Source organism: Balaenoptera borealis (assembly GCF_965194805.1).
Source record: "Balaenoptera borealis genome assembly, chromosome: X".
Lineage (NCBI taxonomy): Eukaryota > Metazoa > Chordata > Mammalia > Artiodactyla > Balaenopteridae > Balaenoptera > Balaenoptera borealis.
In genome coordinates, this window is record NC_138881.1 from 74,787,213 (window position 1) to 74,810,130 (window position 22,918).

A 22,918-nucleotide genomic window follows, 5' to 3' on the forward strand; every position below is an offset into this window, starting at 1 on the left:
ATCAACTAGTGCAGTGTCTTAACACTGAAAAAACAATTGCTGAACAAATATTGAATCAAAACTTGGGTAATTACTTTTTATTCTTTGAGATCATCTAAAAACTGATTAGAATTCTGTCCATTTCTCAGTTGATTAATAACAATTCAATTTTCTGAAGATAGTGTTGTTAAGAAACTCCTATGACATTTTCCCCATTTCCAATTTATAGTAAGGAGAGAATAGGAATTAGGTATTCTCTCCAATTCAATATAGTTGGTCACCCTAAACCTGTCTCCTCGAACAAATTCTAACTGCAATTTTCTTTTTCTAAAACTTCTTGTCCAATTTTGGCAGTAGACATACATGAGGATATAGTAAGCTTCATTATTCTGAGGACAGCTGGGCTTTATTAACCTTTATTGAAAGATATTTACTTTAAAAATGACATCATCAGCGCCGCGCCAGCCGGGCAGGGTCTGAAGCGGTACCGTTTCCCCTTCCACTCCCTCTCTGCTTCTGTCACATTACCACCTGCTGGCCCACCTCGCGCCTTTCACCTGCACCTTGAGTCGTCCGCCGCGTAACCCGGCGGCTCCTGCCACGCGAGCATCCGGGTCTCTGGTTCCGGCGCCGGCACGGGTCGCTCTCTGTTCGCCTGCCCCAAGGCTGCTGGTCAGCCACCTCCATGGTTGCCTACATCTCCCAGCCCAACGTGGTGAAGTGCTCCTGGGACGGGGTCGGCACCCTGTGCCTGCCGCTGCTGTAAGGCTTCTCCGCCATGCAAGGCTGGGGCGTCTCCATGGAGTTGCCACAAATCCAAATGGGACAGGTCTAGAGTTCCAACACCCAAACATTCTGCCATTTGTACTGAGATCGCCTAGGCTAAGGCTGCTAGACTGCAGAGGATGCTCACAACTGTATTCCTGAGCTGAACAGTGAGACAGCTATGTTTTCTGTCTAGGATGGACATGGAGGGCAGGAAGTTGCCTTGTACTGTGCCAAATATCTTCATGATATCATCAAAGATCAGAAGGCCTACAAAGAAAGGAAGCTACAGAAGGCTTTGGAAGATGCTTTCATGGCTATTGATGCTAAACTGACCACTGAGGAAGTCATTAAGGAGCTGGCACAGATTGCAGGGCAACCCACTGAGGTTGAGGATGAAAAAGAAAAAGTAGCTGATGAAGATGATGTGGACAATGAGGAGACTGCACTGCTGCATGAAGAGGCTACCATGACTATTGAAGAGCTGCTGATGTGCTATGGACAGAACTGTCACAAGGGTTCTCCCCACAGCAAATCTGGCGCTGGGACAGGAGAGGAACCAGGGTCCCAGGGTCTCAATGGGGAGGCAGGACCTGAGGATCCATCTAGGGAAACTTCTTCAGAGGAAAATGGCCCCACAGCCAAGGCTCACATGGGCCTTTCCTCCAACTCAGAATGTGGGACTGAGGCAGGCCAAGGTGGGGAGCCTGGCACTCTCACTGGTGAGGCTGGGCCTTCCTACTCTTCAGACTCCGACAAGCTGCGTCAAGTTGCTAAGTCCAAGTTTTTGAGGACAGTGAGGATGAGTCAGATGAGGTGGAGGAGGAAGAGGAAGACAGTGAGGAGGAAGATGGCTACAGCAGTGACGAGGCAGAGAATGAGGAAGATGAGGATGACACTGAGGAGGCTGAAGAGGATGAGGAAGAAGAAGAGGAGATGATGGTGCCTTGGATGGAAGGCAAAGAGGAGCCTGGCTCTGACAGTGGTACAACAGCGGTGGTGGCTCTGATATGAGGGAAGCAGTTGATTGTAGCCAATGCAGGAGACTCCCACTGTGTGGTGTCTGAGGCTGGCAAAGCTTTAGACATGTCCTATGACCACAAACCAGAGGGTGAAGTGGAGCTAGCATGCATCAAGAATGCTGGTGGCAAGGTCACCATGGATGGGCTAGTCAATGGTGGCCTCAACCTCTCCAGAGCCATTGGAGACCACTTCTACAAGAGAAACAAGAACTTGCCACCTGAGGAACAGATGACTTCGGCCCTTCCCGACATCAAGGTGCTGACTCTCACTGACAATCACAAATCCATGGTCATTGCCTGTGATGGCATCTGGAATGTGATGAGCAGCCAGGAAGTTATAGACTTTATTCAATCAAAGATCGGCCAGCGTGATGAAAATAGGGAGCTTCGGTTATTCTCATCCATTGTGGAAGAGCTGCTGGATCATTGCCTGGCACCAGACACTTCTGGGGACAGTACAGGATGTGACAACTTGATCTGCATCATCATTTGCTTCAAGCCCTGAAACACAGCAGCGCTTCAGCTAAAGAGTGGCAAGCAGAAACTGGAGGAGGAGCTCTCTACTGAGGAGGCTGAAGAAAATGGCAACAGTGACAACAAGAAGAAGGCCAAGCAGGACTAGCAGTTATCCAGACCCCTGCCCACCTAGACTGATTTCTGAGCCCTCCAGACTGAGATTAAGTTTTGTCTTTTTCCTTTATCTTTAGCAGTGGTTATGAGGTGTGCAGGGGGAGCTGGATGGCTTTGCTCAGACCATTCCAAAGAGGGCTGTCCCTCCACACAGCAGCCTGGTTGCCTCTGCTGTCCTCCCCAGCCTCCTCCTTGCTCCTTGGGTCTCATCACCGGTTCTGTGCCTGTGCTCTATTGTGTTGGAGGGAAGGACTGTTGGTTCTGGTTTTTACTCTGTGAACTTTATTTAAGGACATTGTTTTTTAATGGTAGATTCATGGCCCCCAGCCACTTCCAGCCACTTGTACCCACTCTCTGTTGTACACTTTCAATCAACACTTTTTCAGACTAAAGGCCAAAACCTAAAAAAAAAAAAAAAAAAATGACATCATCAGAAAATGGGACTCTGATCTTTTGAAAATTTTCTAACAATTTACTTAAATTCTGGTTATGAATCATGTTTTTGTGTATGCTAGCTTGCTATAATTAAACTTAAAATGTGAATCGTATTTTAATATTAAAAGTAAAACCACAGTGTTATTAAAATATTTAACATATATTCCTTTGAGAAAGAGCTAGTACTTCACTGAACTGTTTCAATGGTGTACAACTTCTATTAGCCTTTTTATTATTTTAAAATGAAACACATGTCTACTGACTGATACAAATCTGAAATAAATATTAAACACCTGGAGTAATAATGCTGAGATTTTCATTATAGTTTTGTTTTATAAACTGTGTTATTATAATTTCTACTACTACTCTTATTGGTGTTTTGCACACAGGATACAAAAGAAGTATAGACAAAAAGAAATGATAAGATTCTACTCCCTATCAATCTATCATAACTATTTGTGGACAAATGGCTACTTACTATTGGGGTCTATCAAATTAATTAAATGATTCAAATTAAAACATGCTCAGGTAATACATTTTCTCATAGATTTTTTTTTCATATAAAGGGAAATAGTGTCATGTAGTAATCATAGTGGTCATCTCTGAGATTAACAAATATTCAAGTGTTTGATAATAAAATGCCCAGTTTTGATAAAATGTGAAAACACAATCTTATACACTGTTGGTGGGAGTATATATATTTTGGGGAGGGCCATTTGGCCATAGCAATAATCATTACTAGTGTACATACACGTAGCCCTAACAATTCCATTAAGGATTTATTATAACAATATTCTCACATAAAATACCCAAAAATACACACACAGATGCACGCGCGCACACACACACACACACAAATGCACATACCCACAAGGTGCTTGAGTGTGTGTGTATGTATGTGTTTATTTTTGTGTGCATACTTGCTTGTGCATAAAAAATATTTGGATCTATAAACAAATGTAAGAAATGAGATGTGGAGGAGACTTTCTTATTCACTTTCTGCATAAACATACTTTTAAAAAGCATGAACCTATATTTCTCCTTCAATACAGTTAAATGAAAATAACGCAATTTTCAACAAGTATTTTTAGGAAAAAACATTTAGTGTGGGTCAATAAAACATTTTAAGTGCAATCAATTCTCAGAAAGATGATAGAAAACAATCAATGTAAACAGCATGCCATTTTTCTCTTTAAGAATATATTTATTTACCTGCTATATGTGTGCCTACCTTAGCAAAACTGGAAATATACTGTCAGCATCAACATTTGTCTATAATGAATATATATCTTTATAAGTATGAGTAAATAATTTTTAATTTGTAATATCTTTAATGAAGTAACTGCCTGCTTTCTATGTTAATTAAATGTTAATTCAAGAGATGTCGTTTTTAGAAACTATAAATTTCTTACTTAATTTTGTTTTCATTGTGGCCACTGAAATATTATTTGTTTTCACATACCTATTAATATTTTTGTAAGCTATGTTCTTCTTATTCACTCTGATTTACAGCTATTTTCTTTCACAAAACTTCAAACAATTGATGTTCATCATTTTACCTAATGAAACAATGATTTTTCATGAAAACTGTCAAGCAGTATTTACTACATCTATGACTATCAAAAATAAACTCCCACAGTTGAAAAGTCTCATATCACATTTCTCATCACCATAGTTATGGCAGTAAACTAAAATCTCAAAAATGAGGGAACAGGTAAGAAATTGCCAGTACTATTTGAATGAAGAATAATGTCTTCTTCATAAAGGGATCAGGTTGCTACTTTAATTCACCAGTTCTGTATTCTAAGATTTATTTATTTTGTTGGGGGAGGAGTCAGCTGTTAAACCTGAACATCAATTTTACAGAAAGAAAATTTATGTATGTCCTTCCATAGTCTGAAGAAACATTATTATCCTATCATAATGAAAAATAAAATAAAATAAAATAACTTAAAAACCCAGAGGGTACATAGCTGGACAGATTTGCAAAGCCAGTACTATAAATTCTGAATATTCATGTGCCATCTCACATTGAGAACATAAAGGTTTAGGTCCCCACAGAGTTAAAGCCTCATCATTCAATCTATATTTAAGGAAAAAGAGGGCAGGGAATTGCCTCTCACAATCAACTAAGGACAGTGCCAGAGTGGTAAAATGAAAAAATAAATGACTCACTTAAGAGAAGGAAAGTTTCCGAATCATTCCTTCAACAAATATTAAAATGCATGGATTTCTTCTCTCATTCTCTTATCTTATTTTTTCCCAGAGAGATAGAGAAAGGAGTTCTGACCAAGGCCAGGGAGGTGTTATGGGTTGGTGACAAAAGTAAGGTCAGTGACAAATGATGGAGTGAGGTTACATTCTCCAACTCAACCCTCCCTTTTGCACCAATTCTACTCTAACCTGGGCTGGTACCAAAATGCAGAAGACTGTCATTACTCTCCTCTTGATTATTCAGTAATCTCCTCCCTTTCTCCTTTCACCTTCTTTGAAATATTTTCTCAGGATGATAAGAATTGTGCCTTTGTAATCACTTTTCTTGTCTGGAAAACTAAAAACCCAGCTCTCAGGAAAGAATGTGTGCATGGCATCTGAGAAAGCTATCATACACACACACACACACACACACACACACACACAAACACAGATAAAGGGAAAGACAGAAATGGATTCTACTGTACAGAGTATATACAGATATAGCAATGAAATTAAAGCTGTGAGAAAGTACCAAGATGCCAACTTCCTAAGGTGGCAAAAGCTCTCCAGAGAATTCTCAGAGCTTCTCTCCCTATTTTAAAATTCTGCAACAAAAGGATGAAATGCTTTCTTCTCAGCCCACTCCAATACAGATGGCAATGAGACATCATCTACCTGCCATCCTGTGCAGTTATTCTTCATCCTTGACAATGACAGTCCGGCAATGCAGAGGGAGAGGTTTGAGTCCTGAAGTTTTATTTTCGGCAACTGTACAAGTCAGGAACCAAACAGTGCAGATTATAGGGATCCAGTTTTCTCACAAGACACTGACAAGCACCTCAGGGGAGGTGTACAAGCACTGTGTAAAACCATTTACACAGGAGGACCTTCAAGATGGTGGAGGAGTAAGATGTGAAGATCACCTTCCTCCCCATAAATACATCAAAAAATACATCTACATGTGGAACAACTCCTACAGAACACCTACTGAACACTGGCAGAAGACCTTAGACTTCCCAAAAGTCAAGAAAAAACCCACATACCTGAGTAGGTCAAAAGAAAAAAGAGAAAACGGAGACAAAAAAATAAGGATGGGACCTGCACCTCTGGGAGGGAGCTGTGAAGGAGGAAAAGTTTCCACACACTAGGGAGCCCCATCACTGACGGGGATCTGGGGTGGGTGGGTGGGGGGAGCTTCAGAGTCATGAAGGAGAGTGCAGCAACAGGGGTGCAGAGTGCAAAGTGGCATGCTTCAGGCTGTTGCAATGTCACGCCAGCCTCTGCCGCCTCTGGCTAACCCTGCATTCCAATTTTGACTATCATACCCCTTCCCTTCCCCCATATTAACAAACTGAAAGATAAAAACCATATGATAATCTCAATAGATGCAGAAAGAGCTTTCAACAAAATTCAAAACCCGTTTATGATAAAAAAAAAAAAAACCTCTCCAGAGGTGGGCATAGATGGAACCTACCTCCAAGTAATAGAGACCATGTATGACAAACCCACAGCCACAATCGTTCTCAATGGTGAAAGAATGAAATCATTTCCTCTAAGATCAGGAACAAGACAAGGTTGCCCACTCTCACTGCTATTATTTAACATAGTTTTGGGAGTTTTAGCCACAACAATCAGAGAAGAAAAAGAAATAAAAGGAATCCAAATCAGAAAAGAAGAAGCAAAACTGTCACTGTTTGCAGATGACATGATATTTTATATGGAGAATCCTAAAGATGCTACCAGAAAACTGCTAGAGCTAATCAATGAATTTGGTAAAGTAGCCGGATACAAAATCAATGCACAGAAATCTCTTTCATTCCTATAAACTAAGGACAAAAAATGTGAACGAGAAATTAAGGAAACAATCCCATTTACCATTGCAACAAAAAGTATAAAATACATAGGAATAAATCTTCCTCAGGAGTCAAAAGATCTGTATGTAGAAAACTATAAGGCACTGATGAGAGAAATTAAAAATGATAAAAACAGATAGAGAGATATACCATGTTCTTCTATTGGAAGATTCAATATTCTCAAAATGATTATACTACCCAAAGCAATCTACAGATTCAATGCAATCCTTATCAAACTACTAATCGCATTTTTCACAGAACTAGAGCAAAAAATTGTACAATGTGTATGGAAACACAAAAGACCCCAAATAGCAAAAGCAATCCTGAGAAAGAAAAATGGAGCTGGAGGAATCAGGCTCCCTGACTTCAGACTATAATACAAAGCTACAGTAATCAAGACAATGTGGTACTGGCACAAAAACAGAAATATAGATCAATGGAACAAGATAGAAAGCCCAGAGATAAACCCACGCACATATGGTCAACTTATCTTTGATAAAGGAGGCAAGCATATACAGTGGAGAAAAGACAGTCTCTTCAATAAGTGGTGCTGGGAAAACTGGACAGCTATATGTAAATGAATGAAATTAGAACACTCTCTAACACCATACACAATTATAAACACAAAATGGATTAAAGACCTAAATCTAAGGGCAGACACTGTAAAACTCTTAGATGACAACAGGCAGAACACTCTGTGACATACATCACATCAAATTCCTTTTTGACCCACCTCCTAGAGAAATGGAAATAAAAACAAAAATAAATAAATGGGACCTAATGAAACTTAAAAGCTTTTGTACAGCAAAGGAAATCCATAAACAAGACGAAAAGACAACCCTCAGAATGGGAGAAAGTTTTTGAAAATGAAGCAACTGAAAAGGATTAATCTCCAAAATATACAAGCAGCTCATGCAGCTCAATATCAGAAAAAGAAAAAATCCAATCCAAAAATGGGTGGAGGACCTAAATACACATTTCTCTAAAGAAGATATACAGATTCCACCAAACACATGAAAGTTTCTCAACATTACTAATCATTAGAGAAATGCAAATCAAAACTACAATGAGGTATCACCTCACACCAGTCAGAGTCACCATCATCAAAAAATCTACAGACAGTAAATGCAGGAGAGGGTGTGGGGAAAATGGAACCCTCTTGAACTGTTGGCCAGAATGTAAACTGATACAGCCACTGTGGAGAACAGTATGGAGATTCTTTAAAAAACTAAGAATAGCACTACCATATGACCCAGCAATCCCACTACTGGGCATATACTCTGAGAAAACTATAATTCAGAAAGAGACATGTACCACAATGTTCAATGCAGCACTATTTACAATAACCAGGACATGGAAGCAACCTAAGTGTCCATCAACAGATGAATGGATAAAGAAGATGTGGCACATATATACAATGGAATATTACTCGGCCATAAAAAGAAATGAAGCTGAATTATTTGTAGTGAGGTAGATGGACCTAGAGTCTGTCATAAAGAGTGAAGTAAGTCAGAAAGAGAAAAACAAATACCATATGTAACACATATGTATGGAATCTAAAAACAAAAAAATGGTTCTGATGAACCTAGGGGCAAGACAGGAATAAAGACATAGATGTGGAAAATGGACTTGAGGACACGGGGAGGGGGAAGGGTAAGCTGGGACAAAGTGCGAGAGTACCATTGATATATATACACTACCAAATGTAAAATAGATAGCTAGTGGGAAGCAGCTGCATAGCACAGGGAGATCAGCTCGGTGCTTTGTGACCTCCTAGAGGGGTGGGATAGGGAGGGTGGGAGGGAGGGAGATGCAAGAGGGAAGAGATATGAGAACATATGTATATGTATAACTGATTCACTTTGTTATAAAGCAGAAACTAACACAACATTGTAAAGCAATTATACTCCAATAAACATGTTAAAAAAAACCAAACATTTACACCATGCTAATATGACTGAGATGATCTCCAAATTGTCTAATGATAATCAGCATCACTGAGAAGAAAAAAGCAGTAAAGAGTTAACAAAATTGGGATCTGCTTTTATACCGTTATTTGTAACTTGAACCCGGTTCTTCGGCAGTGCCTATTTGTTTGTTTTTTTCTCCTTTTAGGCTGATTCCTCTTAACCTGCTTTAGCATTTTCCCTTAAGTCTCACTTTTACCTTTGCTATTATAGCTCTTTTTCAACCCCCACACTACCACCTCTCTGCCACCAAAGGCCTTTGTAATGGATTTCTTGGTTAGGTTAGGAGCTTGCTTGTTTAGTATTTAGTGTTTTGAGGCTGATACTTGGGAACCAGAATCAGTGGTCCTAAGAATCCACCAACATTGTAACTGTCACATTCACTACCCACTTTCTTGAGATATTTTATTTTTTTTCTAGACAAAAAGTTTTCCCTGTCTTAAAGTGTTCCATAATGCAAAAATTCTGAATTCTTCCTTTCAAATGCACTTTATCTATTAGTCAGACATCAGGCATTGCTTATATTTCATTTAAGGGTCAACCCTAATAGTGAGTATTTTTCCTGTAAAATGAAAGGTACAATACTAAGAAGGCAAGAGCTGCAGTTACGAAAAATCATCTTGCATTATTTACTTAAAGTTACACATGCATCAAATATTTCAGAAACCAATTTAATCTATCATTTAAGACATTTGATAAAACAAATATAAAGTGTTTTATTCAAGTTGAGTTCAGGGCACTGCAAGCTGTCGGCAGATGGAGCGATTCTGCAACATATGCTCTACATATTTTCAATGAGGAAAGCCAACTAAAATTGTTTAATATTTTAATTACATGCCTCTTTCATGAGAGGATGATTAAAATTCATCTAGAAAAAATTGCCTTTCCATAATTCAGGATACTGATTCCACCATGTTTTCTTCCAAAAAGTTTTCCATAAATATGTTAAAATGAAAACTTAACTGACTTTTAATCATTATAGAGATCTGAGAGAAATAATTGGAAATTCTATGTTTTGAAAAAATGGTGTATAACATCCAAGTAATGGCAAAAACTTATATTTTGTTCTTTTCACACATTAAACACTGTGAAAGCAAGGAAATTCTTCTGTTGCATTAATCCACCAATTACTCTGGATCCAAATTATGAGAGTTCATAAAATTTCCACAATAAACACAAGTATGTCCCCCTCTGATATTGGACTCTGTAAACTGTCCATTTTGATTTTCAAGAACTAAAGTTGCTGAATTGCAGGAGTAAGAAGAGAAATTGGAGATATTCTTAGTGCCTAACATTGGCTTTTACACATAAAAGGCAATAAACATACTTTTCAATTGATTAATAGGCAAGATGCATGTCTTTATTTTCAACTTCTTAAGGCTTTTAGATTCCTTCAACCTTGACCGTGTTCTAAACTTCAGTTCTGTTTTATCAGTCCCTGCCATGGTGTAATTTTGGAGGGATAATCAGATATCCATCCAGAGGCTTTGTTTTATGCTTATTGATTTTATTTCATCATTTATTGACTTGCGAGCACACTTTGCAGAGCAGTTATTTTGCATTTTTACCACTCTTCTTAAGTCCTTTATTCTATGTTTAGTGCAGGGGGAAACCCCATCTCTTATTTAATAGAAAATCATAGTTTTACTATTGATTATTACTATAAGTGTAGCTCTCTGCTCGATATTCGAGTTCATTCATTCATTCAAAAATAATTTAGTGCATGCCCACTATGTGACAGATGCTATGCTTTACATATGCTATTTCAATTACATTACACAAAAATATATTTAATATGTACTATTATATTCTCCATTTTGCAAATGAGGAAACTAAATCTTAAAGAGGTTATTTGCCCAAAGTCAAATGTCTTGAGCAGAAAGGAGAAGGGGTGCAGTAACAGAGGAGGTGAGAACTCTGTTCCACACAGATATTCAGAGTTTTAGAGGCCCTGCCGTCTTCAGTGCTTAGCTCCAAAGATCACCCAGAGCATTAAACTCCAGTTGACAGATAAGAGATTTGAGAGATTGTAAGAGAATTGTGAGCCATGCTTGGAAGTGGCTTATATTACCTCTATCTATGTTCTTCCAGCCAGAACTCAGTTACCAGGCCAGATTAAACTGTAACAGAAAGTGGGGAATTTAGTGTAGCTATGTACTCAGGAGGAAAAAATGTCTGGAGACTAATTGTTTTCCAAACTCTTGGAGCCTAGGAAATCCATAGAGATGTCTTGCTGTTTGTGTATTATTACAAATAATAATAACTCATTAATTAAAGGTTCTGGTATCAATTTCAACATATGGGGAGTGGTTTTCCCACATCACCAAGCAATTCTCCAACACTAGCTGGGTGTTCTACAAATCAACTCAATACTAGCACTATCTACCCGGAGAGAGCATAAGATTCTATGTTGTTGCCTATACTTCTGGCAGACTGGCTATAAATAAGACTTTCCCACGAACCCCTCTTTGGTTTCTATTAATTTGCTAGAGTGGCTCACAATATGCAGAAAACCAGTTTACTCAACAGATTACTGATCTATTGCAAAGGATATTAAAAAATTCAAATCTGCAGCAAGATGAAGAGATACACAGGGCCAGTCAGGTCCTGAACAAAGAAGCTTCTGTCCTCTTGGAGTCTGGAGCCTAGCAAGGTGGTACGTGGAAGCATTCTGGTTCCCCAACCTGGAACCACTTTCATTCCCCTCCTTTTGGGTTTTTATGGAGGCTTCATTACATAGGCATGGTTGATTAAATCATGAACCACTGGTGATTGATTCAATCTCCAGTTCCCTTTCCCTCCCCAGAAATCAGGTAATGGGACAAAGTTTCACTCTTCTATTTGTGGTTGGTTCCCCTGGCAACCAGTCCTATCCTTAGGTGCTTTTCAAAGGTCACCTCATTAACATAAATCCAGTTGTGGTGAAAAGGAATTTGTTACGAATTACGAGACACCTATTTTATCTTTATGGTTTTCAAGCAGTTTTTCAGGAACTGTGAATAAGAAACCAAATATTACAACAAAAGATGTTCCCATTGTTTTTATAGCTCAGGAAATTCCAAGGGTTCTGAGACCAGTGAGCCAGGAAACTTGGGCTGAATGAAGATCAAATATATATGAGAAATATATTTTGGTCTTCTGAATGACCACATATATATTTATTATAAATCACAATATCACATTCACATTAAATGTTTATTTAAGGCCAAGCACTATGGGAAGTAAATTCATGCATTTTCTCATTTAATTTTTGTAACAACCTCATGAGGTTTATACTATCATTATTCAAATTTTACAGTAGATTTGTATCTTATATTGGTTTTAAACACATTTTAAAGAATACAATAGTGTCAAAACCAGGGCTCAGACCCAAGCCAGAGCTCTAAGCCATTTTTTAACACAGTTTTTCATTTTCTGAGTAAATCCTTTTCGTAATAGAGAATTTAATGTATACATATTTTTTTCTCAGTGCCTCTCTTCTCTATACCTTTCCTGCTTTAAAATCCAGTCTCCTTAGGGAGAATTGATTAAAATGTTATATGAGAACTATTAATAATTCTAAAACTTATGAACTAAAAGTATTCCACAAAGGATGTTTTATATATGTGCATTCTCCTGACAGGTATATTTTGCTGTAGGTATAATCTAAAAGCTAATTAATTTTTATTTTGAATTACTCCAAGAAAATAAATTTGCTGTTCTATACGGTATTTATTTATTTATTTTAATGTTTTATTTTTTAAACAGGGTATTTATTTATTTATTTATTTTTATTTATTTTTGTCTGTGTTAGGTGTTCATTGTTGTGCACAGGCTTTCTATAGTTGCGGCAAGCAGGGGCTACTCTTTATTGCGGTGTGTGGACTTCTCATTTCGGTGGCTTCTCTTGTTGTGGAGCACAGGCTGTAGGCATGCGGGCTTCAGTAGTTGTAGCACATGGCCTTAGTAGTTGCAGCACGTGGGCTCAGTAGCTGTGGCATACAGTCTGTAGAGCGCATGGACTTAGTTGTTTCAGGGCATGTGGGATCTCCCCAGACCAGGGATTGAACCCGTGTCCCCTGCATTGGCAGGGGGATTCTTAACCACTGCAACACCAGGGAAATCCCCTATATAGTATTTAATATTGTTACAGTATCGGTAGTAATTTAGATTTTTATTTGCTTTTTATATATGGCATTCTTCCTGATATTATCTTTGTCAAGATGAATACCTGTCATACAGGTTTTTTTTTGATATAAGAGGCTTATTTACTTTCTCAATTTTTATGTGAAGATATTATTTAAATCTGGTACAGTTTCAAATATTTTAACACTGTTTCCATTTCCACTTTCTTCTGATTTGGAAGAATGTGAACATTGGTTCACACAAAAAACCTATTACCTATACAATTCTTTTTTTTTTTAATATTTATTTATTTGGCTGCATCGAGTCTTAGTTGTGGCATGTGGTATCTTTGTTGTGGCATGTGGGATCTTTTCATTGTGGTGCATGGGCCCTTTGTTGCAGTGCGTGGGTTTCTCTTTAGTTGTGGCACGTGGGCTCCAGAGTGCACAGGCTTGGTAGTTGTAGCACGCGGGCTCTCTAGTTGTGGTGCATGGGCTCTAGAGCACAAAGGCTTAGTTGCCCCATGGCGTGTGGGATCTTAGTTCCACGACCAGGTATCAAACCTACGTCCCCTGCATTGGAAGGTAGATTCTTAACCATTGGAACACCAGGGAAGTCCTTCATTTTTCTTTTTTTTAGATTAAGTGTTTTTTAAATTAATTTTTATTGGAGTATAGTTGATTTACAATATTGTGTTAGTTTCTGCTGTACAGCAAAGTAAATCAATTATGCATATACATATATCCACTCTTTTTTAGATTTATTTACCATATAGGTCATTACAGAGTATTGAGTAGAGTTCCCTGTGCTATATAGTAGGTTCTTATTAGTTTTCTATTTTATATATAGTAGTGTGTATATGTTAATTCCAAACTCCTAATTTATCCCTCCCTCCAACTTTCCGCTTTGGTAACCATAAGTTTGTTTTCTAAGTCTGTGAGTCTGTTTCCGTTTTGTAAATAAGTTCATTTGTACCATTTTTTTAGATTCCATATATAAGCGATATCATATGATATTTGTATTTCTCTGTCTGACTTACTTCACTCAGTATGACAATCTCTAGGTCCATCCATGTTGCTGCAAATGGCATTATTTTGTTCCTTTTTATGGCTGAGTAATATTCCATCATATATATGTCCCACATCTTCTTTATCCATTCCTCTGTTGATGTTCATTTAGGTTACTTCCATGTCCTGGCAACTGTAGATAGTTCTGCAATGAACACTGGGGTGCATGTATCTTTTTGAATTATGGTTTTCTCTGGATATATATCCAGGAGTAGGGTTGCTGGGTTATATGGTAGTTCTATTTTTAGTTTTTTAAAGAACCACCATACTGTTCTCCATAGTGGCTGTACCAATTTACATTCCCACCAACAATTCTTAATTTAGAGATAAAGGGCTGGAGCACTGAATTCCAATGTATGGGAAGGGGGGTTATTTCCACACCAACAACAAATGTCCCAACACCAACTAGGTGTCATACAGTTCAACTCAATTCTGACACTATAGAGATAGTGTCAAATCCCACAGGTTATTTTATAAGGCTGCTTTTGTTCTTTCGGATGCCAATTGCAAGCCCAGGTTATCACCTGTGCTTCTGACCAACTGGCTATAGATTGGAGGTTCTTATAAATCTCTACTTGGGTTTGTTTAATTTGCTGGAGTGGCTTACAGAACTCAGAATTGAAAACAGGAAACCAAATATTGTCTCTCATTGATCTTATTACTCAGGAAATTCCAATGGTTTTGGGAGCTTGGGGTGAGGAGCCATGGATGAAGTCCAATTCATCATCAGAATGACCAAATATATATGTTTTATAAATCACAGTGTCTCAAAGGATATAAGTAAAACCCGTTTTACTAATTTGAATGTATGATTTAGATCTTATACATTGATATTTAAAAATACCCAACATTTATTTTAAGTAAAAGGCAGGTTGCAAAAAATCAAGAAAAAAGACAAACCAATAAAATTGGGGACCAGACTTGAACAGACTCTTCACTAAAGAAAATACCCAGATGGCCAATAAACATATAAAGTGTTGTTCAACCTCATTCATAATTAAAGAAATAAAAATTCAAACCACAATAAAATGCCACTACATATCCATCAAAATGGCTAATATTAAAAGAGACAATACCAAGTGTTGACAAGGTTGTGGAGAAAACAGAACTGTTATATACTGCTGGTAAAAGTGTAAATTGGTGAGACCACTTTTAAAAACTGTTTGACATTTTCCATTTTGGTGAATATATGCATAACCAAAGATTCAACATTTCCATTCCAAGATATGTATCTATATCTGTATCTACATCTATATGTATATACCTATATCTATCTCCTTAGAGAAATGTGTGCATATGTGCACCAAAAACCAAGTACAATAATGTTCATAGCAGTACTATGTTTAATAGCCAACATCTAGAAATAATGCAAATGTTCATCAACAATAGGACAGAAAAACAAACTATGGTATATTCATACAATAGAATACAACATACAATTGAAAATGCAGTGAGCATCTGTTAAACACAAGAATACAGACAAAACTCACAAAAATATACTTGAACAAGAGAAGCCAAACTGAAAAGAAGACATACTGTATGATTCCATTTATATGCATTTCTAGAAAAGGCAAAACTAAACTATATTGTTAGAAGTCAGGATACTGTTTAAATTTGATAAGAATGAAGATTGTAAAATTTAGAGAGATACAAATAGGGCCTTCCGGGTTCTAGTAATGTTCTATTTTTTTACCTTCATGCTGGTTACTTATGTATTTTCACTTTGTGATCATTCAGTAAAACATACAATTATAATTTGTGCACTTTCCGATAGTGGTTGTCATATTTTAATTTAAACATTTAAAAGGTAAACCCAAGTACAAAAAACCATGCATATTAATATCTGATTTAGGTAAAAAAATATGTTTCTATATGATGGCTAATAGAGAAGGATATACTCCAAACTGTTAAAATGTTCAATTCTGGTATACAGAATTGCAGGACTTTAACATTTTCCTTTATACATTCTTATATCATATGATTTTTCCACTGTGTATGTTACTGTTGTAATCTGTAAAAATGTTTTTTTTAAATATCTCTTTACAGGCTTTTGGCATTAGATAAGTGACACTTTACCTCAATATGGTTGCAGGGTATACATTAACCTGCAAAACGGCAAACATTGTTGCATAACTTGGCAATTTTTGGTGAGGTAGTAGTGAACTCATTTTCTTTCATTGACTCAAAGTGGAAAAAATGCTCACATATCACTAAATTCTGGTCTTCAGTTGGAAATCATGTAAAAGAAAACAACAACAACAACAAAATTAGGTTTTGAAATAAACATGCACATATTTTTGTTTCCTGGTTGATGAAGAGATCAGCAATGTCATCATTAGCTAAATAAATATTTATATAATCTCTCAAAAAGTAAGTAATTGGCATTATCTAAGTTAATCAGATGAAGAGATTTAGAAATGGTAACTGAGCCATCAAATATTTTACTTCTCATGTAATTTACATGTACAACCTTATTGATTCATGTAACTTCTCAAAAGTGACTTACATATATCTTTAAATTCTTTTGATCTACCAAGGTAATTAGCAGATGACAAAACTCATATTAAAACCCATGTTAAAGCTTTTTGAATAAAAGCATTTTGGAAACTTAATTCTATGGTTTCTCATTTCTATCTCCTTCCTTGAGCTTCAGATCATTATATACATCTGGTTACCAGATATATTTACTTAAGTTTTCCACAGTAATTTCAAACCCAAACATATCCACAATTGAACTCATGATTCCACTATCCAGTTGTGAAAATGCATTATCCTTCAAGAAAAGGTAAAAATAACACTGAAGGCAGTTCAGAGGTTGGGAGGTCTGCCAATACTACCACAGATTCAGAGACTACTAGCTCTGGGGGGTGGGACTGTCTCCTCTCAGTTTCACAGGGCAGAGCAACCTCCTCAAATTCAGGAAGCCAGTCCACTATCTCCCAGGACTAAGAGGGTAGGATCATCACTCAGAGCCAAGTGGCAGGGCTAACATCCCTATGAACCTATAGAACATAGCATGAGATCAAAGAGGTTTATTCTCAATCTTTAAAAATATTAATTGTATAGTATTGTGTTTATAACTAATAAACTGTACTATACACTTAAAAATCTCATAAGAGATTAGATCTCATGTTACATGTTTTTTACCATGTAAGGAGGAGGAGACATTGAATAATATCCTTCAAAACTGAGAAGAAACTTTGGGACTAAAAAAGGAAGCAGGCAACTGCATAAAGTGCAATCATGAGGTTTATTGTGGGTAACTTAAAGACAAGTGGGAAGGATCAGGTGGATGGAAGATCCAGAGGCATTTGTAGCTGCACACTGTGCAGTCGAAAGTGGTTCAAGGGAATTTAAAGGGGCCAAAGCTAAAAATAGAATCTATGAAAAGAGAAGCACATTGGCACTGGCAACAACTGGGACACCTCCTCCCCACTGTGGTCTCATGACCATTAACCATCTGCTGACAGCAAAAGTCACTCTTCTAGTTTACATATCAGATGAAAACAAGGGCAAAAGTTGATAAGGAATTTATCTGGCTTGGGCACATTCCTTGAGAGTAAAGTTCAGTCCCACAGAAAAGGGAAGGGGTAGGACTGTGGGCCTAAGATGGAGCTGATAATATGGAGTCAGTGTGGTTCAGCCACACATACCACAATAAAAAAATATAATGAAATTTGTCCTGCTAGATTTCAGACATGCTTGGGATCCATGGCACCTTTATTTATTTATTTTTTCTGTTTATCCTTTTTGGAATGAGAATGCCTATCCTATTCATGCCCATTATTTAATTTTTGATTTCACAAGTTCACAGATGGAGAGGAATTTGCCTCAAGCTGAATCATACCTTACATCATACCCATATTGATTTAGATGATATTTTAGACTAAGCATTGATGCTGGAATGGGTTAAGACTCCTGGGTCTGTTGAGATAGGGTGAATATATTTTTCATGTAAGAAGGTCATGAATTTGGGGGACCAGAAGGTGGAGTGTTACTGGATGAGTTGTGTCTCCCCAGTTTTAGGTTTTGAAGTCTTATTCCTCAGTACCTCAGAATGTGACTGTATTGGCAGATTAGAATTTTAAAGAGGTAATTAAGTTAAAATAAGGTCATTAGAGTGGCCTCTAATCCAACATGATTAGCGTCCTTATAAGAAGAAAAATATTGGGCATGGACATGTACAGAGAGAAGACACTGTGAAGACACAGGGAGAAGGCGGCCATCTACAGGCCAAGGAAGAAGGCCTGAAACAGAAGGAACAGAAGGATCCAACCTTAATTACACTGTGATCTCAGACTTCCCAGCCTCTACAACTGTGAGAAAATAATTACCCCTTGTTTAAGCCACCCAGTCTCTGCTATTTTGTTATGGCAGTCCTAGCAAACTAATACACCTATCTTCACTGACACTTCTCCAATGTAGTCCCTCATCATTTCTCAACGGAACTGCAGCAGAATTCTAAATGCTGTCCAAGGTGTCAAGGTAATGGTAATGATCTTATTCTCTTCCTCACCTCTGGATCTCTGCATGCTTTGTTTCTTCTGCCTGAAGTGTCTTCCTCCACATCAACCAAGCACCCTTTATGATTCTCCCTCAAATCCAAGTTAAGGATGCTTGTGAAGACTGCCCTGATCATACTCTCTTTTTACTACCATTGTAGTTGATAACACATCCATTATTGGATTTACTTTACTGTTTAGACTGATTTACTTATAGGCCCATTTCCCCTATGTCATGTGTTCTTAGAGTAAAGGGTCATATCTTTAAATCTTCGTATTCCCAAAGACAAGGAGTTGAATTAAAGAGGTGAAATTGTGTTATAAGCAGGTCCTTATTACATTTCCATAGATAAATTCATATGAAATAGGTCCATCAGTGTCTCACTTTGTACATTCATTCATTTAATCAATAAAATATATATTAAATGCCTACTAATTTTCAAGCATTGGATAAACTGCTAAGGACTTTAAATGGAAAAAGAAAATATTCCCTGCTATCAATAAGCCCACAGTATTTTGAAAGAGGTAAGGAAATCAATGACTTAAATACTGTATAATAAGAGCTGGAATTGAAATATGCACAGGATACTATGAATGCAGATAAATAATAAGGACAATGAAGATTACATAGGTTAAAAATTCTGGTCAGCATCACATAGCAAGTAAGTGACAAACCTGTAATATAAACTAAATTTGCTTAAAGGCAGTGTCCAAACTATCGATCATTATGTTTTCCTTCCTAGAATATCATGGAAAAATTTCTATACCAGTGCCATCAAATAAACTGGGATTCTAGCATATATGAAGACTTCAATATCATCTTTTGTTTTTGTTTTTTTTTTTTGCCCGCTGCCACACATCATGCGGGATACTTTGTTCCCCGACCAGGGATCGAACCCATGCTCCCTGCAGTGGAAGCACAGAGTCCTAACCACTGGACCGCCAGGAAAGTCCCAAGACTTCAATATCATCTTAAAAGAACAGGACTTCTGTCACACTCGAAAAGTCAAAGCATATGTTCAAGGAGGTATAAACGTTTTGTTTTTTCTTAATGAATGCTACTGTGGCTGAAAAGACAATGAGATTACTATTCAATGATTCCATCAATACTCTCTTTGATGCTACCGTTTCTATAAAACTCTAGCTAATCACTATGTCTTTTTTTTTACCTCATCCAATTGTTTCAGTAATATGTGACCTGGGGTATTGATGCCAAAGTCTTAGAACTGATAAAGGGTTTAAAAATCATTCTACAGGGAAAAAAAGCCTTCTATGCATAGGTTACATGTCATCAAATGCAATAAAAATGTTGCCTATTCTTACTAATCTGTAAAAACCCTAATATAACAATACATGCATGATAAAGTATGGACATAATTACTATATTCATAATAATGATCTCAGTATATTCCATCAAATATTAAAATCTAGATATTCTATTTCAAATGCCTACATAAGGGCACAGAAATGGGTGATATACAGTAAAATAAATAGAAAGATATACTGTAAATCTTCTAATTAGAAGAAACAGCACAACCATATTTTAAATTTTCCAAAACATATGTTTATAAGTGATGAAAAAGATGTTGTTCAAGGCACGTAACTCTTACATCTTTTAATATCTGATGAATCCATAACATATGTGCTAAGCCCCTCATGGGAATAAAAAATGTGTTTGTGGATGGATTGGCTACAAAACCAACAGCAGGCAGAGGCAATGGATGCCACTATGATCTAACTGTTAGAAAGCAGGGCTTCTTGTCTTGTAGTACATAGACCACTAGTATATCTCCAGGTGGTACTTGAGCTGATGCAAAAATATGTCTCACAAAAATATTTTTATTTTTTAATACATGCTTTATTAACGTGTGTTTTCTACTGCCAATTTAACTTTGTATTAAAAAGCAAAAAAATAAAATTTATTACATCCAAAGTAATGAATAGCTTGTCTGAAAAAAGCAAAAAAAAAATAATGTTTTGCTTTTGTGTTATGTTTTATTTTGTTTTTGTTTTATTATTATTTTGTTTTGATGAAAACCATCAGGAAAAGAAGTGCTCTTACAGTAGTTTGTTGTTTTGTTTTAGATTCTTGTAAGACTATCTGTTGTCCAAAGTATACAAAAAATATTCTGTATATTCTCAGAGCATATTCCCTGCCCGATTTACATTGTTGTCTTAGTTTTCTTTTATTTTTAATGTTTTTTGAAGTCAAATTTGCTATGAATATGTTTTGATGCTTCAGTCTGCAGAAGTGCCAACAGTGTATCAAAATAACCAGTGTCAATACCATCTTCCTACAACTCTTCAGGTCACCAGTGGAAGAAAACAAAAGGTTACATCAGAAGCCAAAGTAATATGAAGACTTGCCACTTAGTTTCCTAACTGTTCAAATTTCCCATAGCTCAGAGCTTAAGGACACAGTCTGATTTGAAAACCACTGATAGCGGTAATGGTTATAGCTGGATTTCCTAAACTATTCTGATGATAAGAATCTGGAAACCACCACAGACCTACTAAATCAGAATCTCTAGGGGAGCAGCCTGGAAATCCACATGCTTAATAAGCTTACCAAGTTGTTCTTATGAGCTGGCAAGTTTGGAATAGAACAGGTTAGTGCAGAATACTAACAATGTGAAAATTGTGATTTGCATCCTCTCTTTGCTTACCTTTCTTTTACTCTATAACCAAAAGTATTATCACTAAAACCAACCACTTGTACAACACATGTGTGATATTCTTCTGATGTACAAGTTCAAGTTTGGAAACACTATACTACATGCTTGGGGGAGAAATATTCTGTTTCCTGGGTAAGACTATATTGCTAATCTATTGACAATAAGGTATCTTATGTTACCTGTTTCATTCACTGACTTCAGTACAGGTGTTCAAATTTGACAAACGTATTCACATTTTGTGGCAGTTTGTTGCATATATTCAAATATATCTGGAACAAGTGGCTTATCTGTTTGGCAACAGGCAAAGTATCCCAGAGCTTTGCCCTCTCACTCTCAAACCAGCAGGCCATGAGGCATCCTCATAGAACAGTGGGATTCTGAACAACATAGATTCAGATACACTGCCTTACAAAATAAATGTCATGCTTTATTCAAATTCTGATGAATCATCAAAATAGTATTTGTTCCAGTCTTCCACATTTTGCATCACAAATATGAAGAGGTATATTAAATAAGTCATTAAGCTAGGGAGTTAGCATTTATTATGTTATGAACATATATCAATTTAAATCTCAATTTTCTTCAGTAAAATATAGCCTGTATGTATGTTTTGTTATCTTCCACATGTTGAAATGTTACAATATATACATTATTGATTAACCATTTGAAACATATAATGTAAAGTTTATTTTTTGTTTCATTTGTAGCAGACTTGATACTTAAAGTTGATAGCAGAACTTCCATTTTAAAAATGCATATATATTGAAACCATTTTATTGACCCTTTTGTTTACAACCAAATATACCCCAATGCCCAACCAAAAAGAAAAAAAAAAAGCATCACAGGATGTGAGGTTAAACCATAATTAAGAGAACTTCACTTCAGTGATATGTCTATAGTACTGATTAAGAATAGGCAGAGGTTGACAAAGATGGCTGCTAAAAATCTCTGCTTGGAAACTTAAATATATTCTTGAAAACAAAAACAGGGAGAAACTGCCCTGTCTCCAGATGATTACTCTATATTTACTGAGAACTTGGACAACTTCATTACTTTTGGCACGAAGGAATTTTATTAATATTTATTGGAGTAGACTTGCACTACAATGTTGTGTTAGTTTCTGCTGTACAGCAAAGAGGATCAGTTATACATATACATATATCCCCTCCTTTGTGGATGTCCTTCCCATTTAGATCATCACAGAGCATTGAGTAGAGTTCCCTGTGCTATACAGTAGGTTCTCATTGGTTATCTATTTCAGACATAATTGTGTATATATGTCAATCACAATCTCCCAAATCATCCCACCCCCCTTCCACTTGGTATTCTAAATTCATTCTCTACATCTGTGACTCTACTGCTGCTTTGTAAATAAGTTCATTTGTACCATTTTTCTAGATTCTTCATATAAGCATTAATATACAATGTTTGATTTTCTCTTTCTGAATTACTTCACTCTGTATGACAGTTTCTAAGTCCATCCACGTCTCTACAAATGACCCAATTTTGTTCCTTTCTATGTTTGAGTAATATTTCATTGTATACATGTATGACATCTTTTTTATCCATTTCTGTTGATGGACATTTAGGCTGCTTCCATGTCGTGGCTATTATAAATAGTGCTGTAAGAAGATTGGGGTGCATGTATGTTTTTGAATTATGCTTTTCTCTGGGCATATGCCCAGTAGTGGGATTGCTGGGTCACATGGTAGTTCTATTTTTA

General features: G+C 36.7%; 1 long non-coding RNA gene and 1 pseudogene across 2 annotated transcripts in view; both read left to right on the top strand.

Annotated features, from left to right (window-relative positions):
- The window catches only part of LOC309620814, an 881,159-nt gene that overhangs the window by 252,893 nt on the left and 605,348 nt on the right, over positions 1-22,918 (top strand). The window lies entirely within an intron of this gene.
- On the top strand, positions 650-15,215 carry LOC309620782 (protein phosphatase 1G-like; annotated as a pseudogene). The gene is made up of 2 exons: positions 650-772; positions 875-15,215. The product of its transcript is annotated as a protein phosphatase 1G-like (transcript).